This window comes from Vitis vinifera, chromosome 8, assembly GCF_030704535.1.
Source record: "Vitis vinifera cultivar Pinot Noir 40024 chromosome 8, ASM3070453v1".
NCBI lineage: Eukaryota > Viridiplantae > Streptophyta > Magnoliopsida > Vitales > Vitaceae > Vitis > Vitis vinifera.
In genome coordinates this window covers 5,503,314-5,512,916 of record NC_081812.1, presented here as the reverse complement: position 1 = coordinate 5,512,916, position 9,603 = coordinate 5,503,314, and the positions used below count along the sequence as shown (strand labels likewise).

The 9,603-nt window shown below is 31.2% G+C and overlaps 1 long non-coding RNA gene across 3 annotated transcripts; it reads right to left on the bottom strand.

Annotated features, from left to right (window-relative positions):
• Positions 1–3,310: 3,310 nt before the first annotated feature.
• On the bottom strand, positions 3,311–5,957 carry LOC100853891 (uncharacterized). 3 transcript variants are annotated; one of them, XR_009466494.1, is made up of 5 exons: positions 4,936–5,957; positions 4,745–4,849; positions 4,561–4,660; positions 3,708–4,045; positions 3,311–3,595 (listed from the first exon to the last, which is right to left on the bottom strand). It is a non-coding gene; the product is annotated as an uncharacterized LOC100853891 (long non-coding RNA). The 3 variants fall into 3 exon arrangements; XR_002030594.2 differs by lacking the exon at positions 3,708–4,045; XR_009466493.1 differs by lacking the exon at positions 3,311–3,595 and having other exon boundaries at positions 3,636–4,045.
• Positions 5,958–9,603: the final 3,646 nt, after the last annotated feature.

Here is a 9,603-nt window from a genome sequence, read left to right as displayed (position 1 = left end):
CCATGTAAAAGAATATTTATTAAATTGGAAAGGTGTAGGAATAAAGATATTAAATTTATGAGTATTTTTTTTAATATGAAAACTAAAGTTCCTCTATATGGATAAGGTGTCCTCAAGTTTTTCAAAATCTCATAAATTGGAAGTTTCCTTATTACACTAGAATTTCCAATTTGGAAAATAAATATCTTTTGAAAAATTTCATTAGAAATAATTCATTATTAAAGGTTATTACCAAAAGGTTTAGTAATTTGATATAAATAAATTTCTTTGAAAATATTTATTAGTTGGAATTGTGTGAAGAAAGAGAATTTTTATGAAAATAGATTTTAAAATTTGAGAATGGGTATTTTATCAAAATTCATTTTTGGATAAAACTCTCTCATGGAAATTTTAATTTTTTTTTTTTCATATAAACATTCTCCTATTACACTAGGTTTCCAATTAAAATAATTTTATTTTGGAAATATTCTAAGAAAATAATTTATTCATCAAGATAATTACTAATATTTTAAAGAAGTCTTTCTTGCAAAAAAAAAAAAAAAATTAAGTGGGAGAGAGCCACAGGCAAGCCCATAACCTCCAATATCAAGCTCATCTTGATTTTGGGTGAATCACCATCTTAAAAATGGGGTGACCCAAGGAATCAAAGGATATGGACTATCTTAGTTGGACGAGACTATATATGTTTGTAGTGGGAGTGACCAATCTTAAATATGGAACTCTTCACTTGGTAAACACCGAGAACACCTAGAGTGGATTGGATGAGCAAAAACGCATGGAAGCCATTGGGAGTGAGCAGCTTCCATGCGTTTTTGCTCATCCAATCCACTCTAGGTGTTCTCGGTGTTAGTTCTCTAGCTCCACAAGAGGGTTCGTTCATCTAACACTTACCCACTATCGGCTTCAAGCAACTATCGATGTAGACTGAGATGTCAAGGATCTTGATAATACACTTAACTTAGATATGAAATGGTAGAATCACCTAAAGTGGTCCCACTTACATAGGCTAAGGGCTAAACATAAAGATATGTTGATCAATGCCTTAAGATAACTTTTAAAGCTTAAAGCGGGTTGATCAATTGGAAAGGATCTCTACCCTAATAATAATAATATTCATGACTTGCCTAAAGTAGGCTTGATCCTTATAATACTAGGATACCTTGCATGGATATATGTACTTTGAGAGCACTACATATTTGCTAAATTAATTACCTACTTGCCTTGAATGCTTAGTTCCTTTTTATTAATGCATGAAAATATTTTATTTGTTATAGATATCATGTATTTAACTTATTCACCTATATTCTCACTTTTAAATTAAACCTTAGACTGAAAATAATCTGGATATAGTATGAGTTGCATAACTAATTTAGGTAGAGTTTGTTATTTCCTTTAAATAAACCTAGCAAATTAAAAGAAAGAAACATATCAAAGGTAACATAAGACAGATCAAAAGATCACTAAGTGTCTCATACTTAGGTCTTTCGATAATGTGTTACAATAGAAACACATGTCTATTGTCATGGCCTATGATATTCTATTTAAAGTCGCAAAGATTACTTGGTAATAGTGGCAAATCAATTATAAAAGTTGCCTTTAGGATTATTATGAACACTAAGATCCATGTCATCTTAGATATCTTAACAAATTCCTTTAAGATGGGTAAGAGTATTCTCAAAGATTGGAAGAGTATTCATATGGAAGTCAGAGGTTCTTCAAGTTCTTTTACCAAGAAGTAGAAGAATAACACCAAATAAGGAAAGCTTAAGAAAATAAATGAGAGAACAAGCTTAAGGGTAGTGATTCCTTTGTAACCTTTTGAAATATTGGAAAAGAAATGCCTAATTTACCTAAGGAAAAAGGAAAGTACACAACATGTTCTCGTTGTTGATTACATAATGATGGATTTCACCAATTATGGTAGATAGATTTGAGGCTCACTATCTATAGTTCTTTATAGCGTTTTTAACAAATGATAAGGTCGCATGACAGGATTGTATTTACCTTACCTTTAGTTGCAAGGTTAGTTGTGTAGGCTAGTGGGGGCTATTACCTCTTTTATGTTGACATCATTAACACTTTGTCAAGTAATGAGAATAATCAATTCTCAAGAATGAACTTAACACTAATCAAACATTTGACTTCTATAGCCTAGTTCATATTAATCTAAACAAGATCCAAAGATTGGTTAAGTTTAGACATTTTGATTCTAGAGGATCTTTCAATTTACAAATCCTGTATAAGTGGTAAAATGACCAAGAGGCCCTTTATTACTAAAGGACAAAACTAAGAATGTTTGAAGTTATAGTAAACTAACATGTATGTAACTTTTAGAGTTCATGTATGAGGAGGGTATGGGTATTTCACTACTTTGATTGATGAATACTCTAGGTTTTGATAGATGTACCTGATACATAGGTAATCCAATGTCTTAAATAAGTTCAGTGAATTTGAGGCTGAATCAAATAACCTATAAACATATCAATAACTTCGATTAAATCAAGGTGTAGTATGCCTAGTAAGTTTGATTCTTTCCATAGGAGCATGAGATTATATCCTAGTTGTGTGCACCTAAGACTCCATTACATAATGGAGTAATGGAAAGAAAAAATTGAACTTTGATGGACATGGTGAGATTGATGATTGGTTTCTCATCACTTCTTATATTCGTTTAGGACATTCCTTGGAAACTCTATCTTGCCTCCATTACTAAGTCAATACCTTTAACTTTCAAAGAGATGTAGACACGTTGTAAACTTAGTTTAGGCACTACAAGAAAAGAAGCCTTCGTTGACAGTTTTTCACTGTCAATGTAAGGTATATCTGTGAAGGTAGGTTATTGTTCATATATGTTATCTATGCCAGTGACAAGAAAAGTTTAAAGGTAACTTAACATATACATATGTTAAGATTTCTCTATTTTACAAATGATGAAATCTTATTAGTATATGATATGTCAATGTTTCTTTCATATATGTTAAGGTTGGATTCAACTTATATCAAGATTACTTAATCTTATGTCAATGTTAACTCACTCTTTTGTTAAGATTAGTCCAACAAATGTCAAGGTTAGGTATCATATATGTCATGATTAACCCCACATATATCAAGGCTTTTAGATACATATGTCAATGTTAGATTTTATATATATCATAATTGGCTTATATATGTCAATGTAGGGAATAAGTACAACTGTCAAGGTTCCCTCGAAAAATTTTAAAATTATTTTTTAATATGAAAAATTGAACCGGTTGCCATGTATGATCCGATTTCCATGTACAATCAATTTGATATTATTTAAGAATGATAATGACAATCAAATTATCATGATTTTATATATAATCAAAACATATTTAAAATACTTTTAATTATTAATTAAAGCACAAATCAATGAACTTGTTTAAAGTTATCCCCAATTTCTCTATATAGAAGAAACTCATATAATATACAATGAAATTAAAAACACACTATAAGACAATATACATAAACTTAAATTAAGTTGCTCATATATATATCTACAACCAAGTCTCTTGCCTCCATCTTGAAGCATTAATTTATAGGAAAGCCTTAAATTTCCAACACCCAAACTTCGAATCTGTAGCAAAACATATAAAGCATATTAACAAATTAAAAAGAAAAATGTATAATGAAGAGCAATCAAATATCAAGCTTTATGAAGAATTTTAATAGCAAGCTAGCCAGTACACCTTTATTAGATAATAATAGTGAATCTAGAAAGCCACAGGCAATATAAGTTTTGATTCATCTAAATCTAGAGACGAATTGTGGCCCCTTGTTAGGGCTGAACCAACGACCAAGAATTTGCATCGATCCAATTGAAAGCAATTGGGCTCAAAAATGCATCAGGGATGCCAAAGGAGCTGACCAAGGCAAGGGCATGTGGTCACAATTCACTGCAGAGTATTGTTACTTCTTTCCTAATTCCAGCAGCATTGTCGGGTGACAAGTAACCATATCGGAGGAAGGAAGCATCTTCTTCCAAGATAATCAAGACATGCATGGATCTTAACAAACTTAACATGCTCTACATAGGGAAAAAAATGCAAAAACAATCAGCAATTAGGTTTGCAATTAGGTTTGCATCACTTCATCATTGTTCTACAAATGCTTGAGTTGGAAATAAGGATAGTTGTATATGTTACACAGTAGAAAAAATAGGGAAATTGTCACTCAAAATGCCATTACACAAAAATACCATATTATATCTAATTCTGATAAGCATATTAGGGTTTTTAGCATGTTGAAGGTTCAATCGCTAAGAAAGCAACAAGACTGCTGCATCTGTATCAGTGATATGTATAAAACAAAAGTAGAAGCTACTACTTATACTCATAACTTAAGTTTCTTTAATCATTACTTTTTTGGAATGTATAAATCCTATAATCTCTTCTAGTCTTCATCTCATTTCCCCCCAAACCCAGATATGGATGGACCGTGCAATACTTATTCACATCCAGTATTTTATACCTTCCTTAGACTGGCATTTTTTTTTATTGGTAGAGTTACTTATATTTATGACAAAAAGGTACCGATATTTACCTTAAGTGGACCAGAAGACACAGTTGCCTCAACATCTAAAAAGGTATGCAAAATTGCTCGATCTGAGAAAGCTCTCCCCAAGTCTTCTACAAGTTGATAACTTTGGTGCAGGAAAGGAAAAAAATTGTGAGAGTGATATACAGAGAGAAAGAGAGGAAACTCAAGTTAATGAGAAGATCCTAACTTGAAGAAGTGCATACTCTCTGCTTAGGCCCTGTGCTTGAAGCTGTGATATCTCAGCAGCAAAATGGATTAATAGATCTCGCTCCATCAAGAAGAATATATCAATCTGATATCCAAATCAAGGGAGTAATAAATTTCTCTCTACTTCATTGACTAACCAAATTGCTGCTAATGAAGCTACAATTACATTACCTAGAATTGGATACTTCTGAGAGTAGAACTTGTGAGCTGAGATGGAACGACAGGGCAAGATTTGTTCATGTGTTCTAACCTCATTCCTTTAAATGATCTATTCCTCTTCTGCACTGCGATATATTCTGCAAGGAGAGCCTTGCTAACTTGATTTCACACATTTAATCCATAAATTCCACCTCCACAAGCCCAAATCTTACATAAAAAGAAATTTAGTGAAGTAATAGTTTCTCAACATCTTTCAAGTTTATTAAAAACTGGCAAGTTGTATCCCCACCAGTCAATTGGTTCATTCACATGGTAGGCAGAGTGTTGGTTCAATAATTAGAACCAACCAATGTAATTCATAGGTTGTAGTCTGATCATGATTTGTAGGCAAAGATTGTGTTTTTCAGCCTGGCTCAAAAATCGTGGATTTAGGGTTCTTGAAATTTAAATCCAATGGCACAAAAGCAAAGAGACCCCTAGAACAAATCCAGAAAACACTGGAAGCAAAAAAAGAAGCAATTTTTTTTTGTTTTCCTTGGGGGTTTTGCATGGATTTTCTCGGAAATCAAACGAGGATGAATTTTCCCAAAAATTGAATGGGAGATGGATTTTCTTGGGAATAAACAAGGGTTTTGCAAAGAGAAAACACAGGGAGCAAAAAAACAAAAGCAATTTTTTTGGTTTTCCTTGGGGGTTTTACACAGATTTTCTTGAAAAATCAAACAAGGATGAATTTTCCCGAAAATCGAATGAGGGATGGATTTTCTTGGGAATCAAATGGGGGTTTTGCAAATAGAAAACACAAGGAGCAAAAAAAAAAAAGCAATTTTTTTTGTTTTCCTTGAGGGTTTTGCATGGATTTTCCCGAAAATCGAATGGGGAATGGATTTTCTTGGGAATCAAACGGGGGTTGCAAAAAATAAAAAACAATAATAACATGATTAAATTAGTACTTGCTAGAGTTGAGAGTCATAGAGAAGTGTGGATTCTCTCGTCTGGAAAGCAACTTCAGAAAAGGCCTTCTTGATGCCCAATGCCCCAAGTGAGAAGCGGTGGCCCTTTTGATTTTTATAGTTAGTAGAGATAAAAAAATAATAAAAAATGAAACAAAGAACAATTTTCCTACCTCTATATAAATAATTATTAATTATCCATCTTTATTTTGATTAAATCACATTGAAATTTCCGTTTTTATGGACAATATTTTATGAATTAAAATTAATTTGATAAAATAAATTATTAATAATCTTAATTTTTTAAATAAATTAATATTAATAGAAAAAGTTGTTACCACATATTTTTAATAAAATTTTAGAAATTAAATCTCAAATAAAATATTTTATATAAATTAATTTAATTTTTCATTTAAAATATAATAAAACGTGTTTTAATAAAAATATTTTAAAATTTTTAAAATAAATATTGTCTTCAACAAGATGGGCTCCCTTCATCTAACAATATGGTGGAACTACATCAATCTTCATTTCGATACTAAGACTATAATAATGTCATATGTATTATATTTATGTATAAATTATTTTTATTCAATAAAATCAAATATTTCTTAACTCAATTCTAACTTTAAACACTTCCAAAATTCATATTTACTATTCTTAAAATTCAAATATAGAATTTATTGATATATCTCTGTCTACCGATGTTTTTTTTAGTATCATATTTATATCAATTATATTTACAAATTAACTTTAAAATATGAATTCTTACTTATTTTATCATTTTTTGGAGTTTTTCCAAGCATTCTTATAAATTTTAAATAATTTTCGCTCCACCGATATTTGTGAAAAAAATATCCACCGATATTTTTTCGATATTTCTTATATATCCGTAAAATCAAAGTACTGATATATTCGCAATTATCGATATTTTCATTCTTGGTTTAGACCAAAAAATTTGAAACCCTAAGCTCTCAAAATGAATATCGGGTTTTGAGAAAATGAGGAGTGTTCTTTGTAAATACCATAGGGAACCTTGACAGGTAATTATAACATGATATCTTGACTTATAATCCATAGGTCATTTAAGATCATTTTACTAGAATTAAAATGGCATATATGTTTAAAATTATACCTTGACTTTTGATTTTATGTCAAGCTAGCCACATTATATAAGTACTTTGACATATGAACATACTAACTATACATTGACTTATAAATTATCTGTCAAGATTCTATTATATAAGTCATGAAAGAATTCAAAATTTTTTTATATATGTCATTATTGGTTTAAACAAGTTGTATATGTCATAATTGTTAATTTAAATAGGCAATATTGACACATATCACCTTAAGTCAAGATAATATATGTCAACAATGACCTTTTTTCTTGTAGTGAGGATAAATTCACATATGAAAGTGTCTAGTACTCATGCTAAACACAAAGGTAGACTAGTTGGAAGCAAGATAAGAGGTATATCAATTTATAAGATATCCAAGAGGATTTCAAGGTTATTGCTTTATAGTTAAGGTAATCAAAAGATGTTTATTAGTACAAATATAAGATTTCTTATAAGAACTATATGATAAGCAATAAGGCAAAGAATGATATAGACTACAGAACACTAGAATATAGACCCATAATGCACATGATACTATGGAATTGGAAGTATAAACACATATCATTCTTGATACTTCTAGCATACCAATACCTCATTATAATGGGAGGTTTATATCCGATAGATTATAATGAAGCTATGAGAGGTATTAATGCTCATAACTTGGCACTATGAAAGGATAATCAAAATTCTTGTGTTCTAATGCAGTCTAACTTCTTGCAGAAGCACCAAAAGAGATAAAACCAATTAGTATAAGTTGGTTTACAAGAGAAACATGAGTAAATGGAAAGATGATATTTATATAACTAAGTTGTAGCCATACTCAAATCCATCATAGTACTCTTATCCATTGCAATGTATCTCATTTATAAGATATAACAATAGGATGTTAAGATAGTGCTCTTAAACGATTATCTTGATGTTAGCATCTACATGATGTAACCAAACATTTTCATAGCAAAGAGCCTTATGTGTACAAGAAGGCGTAAAGAAGTATGGTAGTGCTCTAAGATCTTGTAGGTAGATGATTATCTACTCATTGGGAATGATGTAGAGATGTTATCATTAATCAAGATTAATTTGTCTACTTAATTCTATAAGGAAATCTAGAAGGGGTGTAACATATTCTTGGGTTTAAGGTCCATTTAGATTGCAAGAATAGGAAAATTTTTCTACATCACCTACACTAATAAGCATTTAGTCAAGTGCATGATGTAGGACTCCAAAAAGGGTTTGCTACCTTTTGAGTTTGGAGTTACCTTTTCTTAGGATTGATGTCCTTAGACATCTGAGAAGAAAGATTACATTAAGGCAATACCATTTGCCTTGACAATGGGTAGCCTTATGTATGCGATCCTATGTTCTAGATCAAATCTTTGCTTTACTATAGGTATGGTGAGTAGATTTTAGTCAAATCCATATCCAAAATAGTAGATAGTTGTTAAGAATATACTCAAATATCTTAGGAGAATGAGGGATTATGTGTTTGTGTTCTTTGTGTTCTAGAGTGTTGGGATAGTTTATGGGAGTGACATAATGGTTGGAATATATGCCTTCTATGAAGAACCTGGTGGATTTCTTCACCAAGACATTAACTAGGAGAGTCTTTGTTGGTCATAGGGATAGTATAGGTTTCAAATGAGTATTTAGTATTCTTTAATGCATTATGCTTTGAGGGTTAGTGGGAGAATATTGGAATAGAGCCCTTAACATGACATGATGTAACAAATTCAGAATTCATTATTTATTTAATGATATTCTAGTTTCACTTTTATTTATCCTTATTCCATGCATTTACTTTATAAGCTTTTTGTCCCAACATTTCTTGCATTGTACATGACTTGGGTACATTAGGAGTTGCATGGAAGATCTAAATCATGAGTTCCTTGCAAGTAAATGATTTTTTCACAACAAGTTCGTGGAGTTAGGCAATCTATTTGAGGTTTTTATACACCACCTCCTAATTAGAGGGATGATTAGTCTTGGAAATTAGGATAGGGTTCCCATGGTGAGTACACGAGTGTGTACAACTACACATTGAACATGACCTACGGTAAGTCATGACATAAGACTATCAGGTAGTCATCACTTCACCAAACTGCTATAATGTATTTTATCTCAATCATCATGAGAGAATATTGAGTTTGTGCCAATGTTAGTAGTGGTTTTGACCTATGAATGAGATCCTAAACCTCTATTTTTTTCTCCTCCATTGCCTCTTCCTTTCTAGCTCTTATGGCTAACCTAGCATTTATATCATGCCCTTCACTTAGAGTATACTTCTCTCCACCCATGGCACTTGTTCCTTGTTTTCCCCTAGCTAAATTTTCCTTAAGCTCATAAGAGTCCCAAGCTAATTGAGAGCTTCCAACTAGTTGCTCTAAGAAACCATAGGCATCCTTGGACTCTTTACTCATGAATTCCCTTGGTTTTAACAAATTAGTAAGATTGAGTAGTTAACCCATCGTAAAATAGGCTAACTACTTTTCATGGCTCATAACTATGATAGGGGTAAGAGTTGATTAAATCTTGATATCTTTCCCAACACTTATAGAATGACTCCTATTTATTTTGTTTAAAAAGAGTGATATTCCTTTTAAAAGTCATTG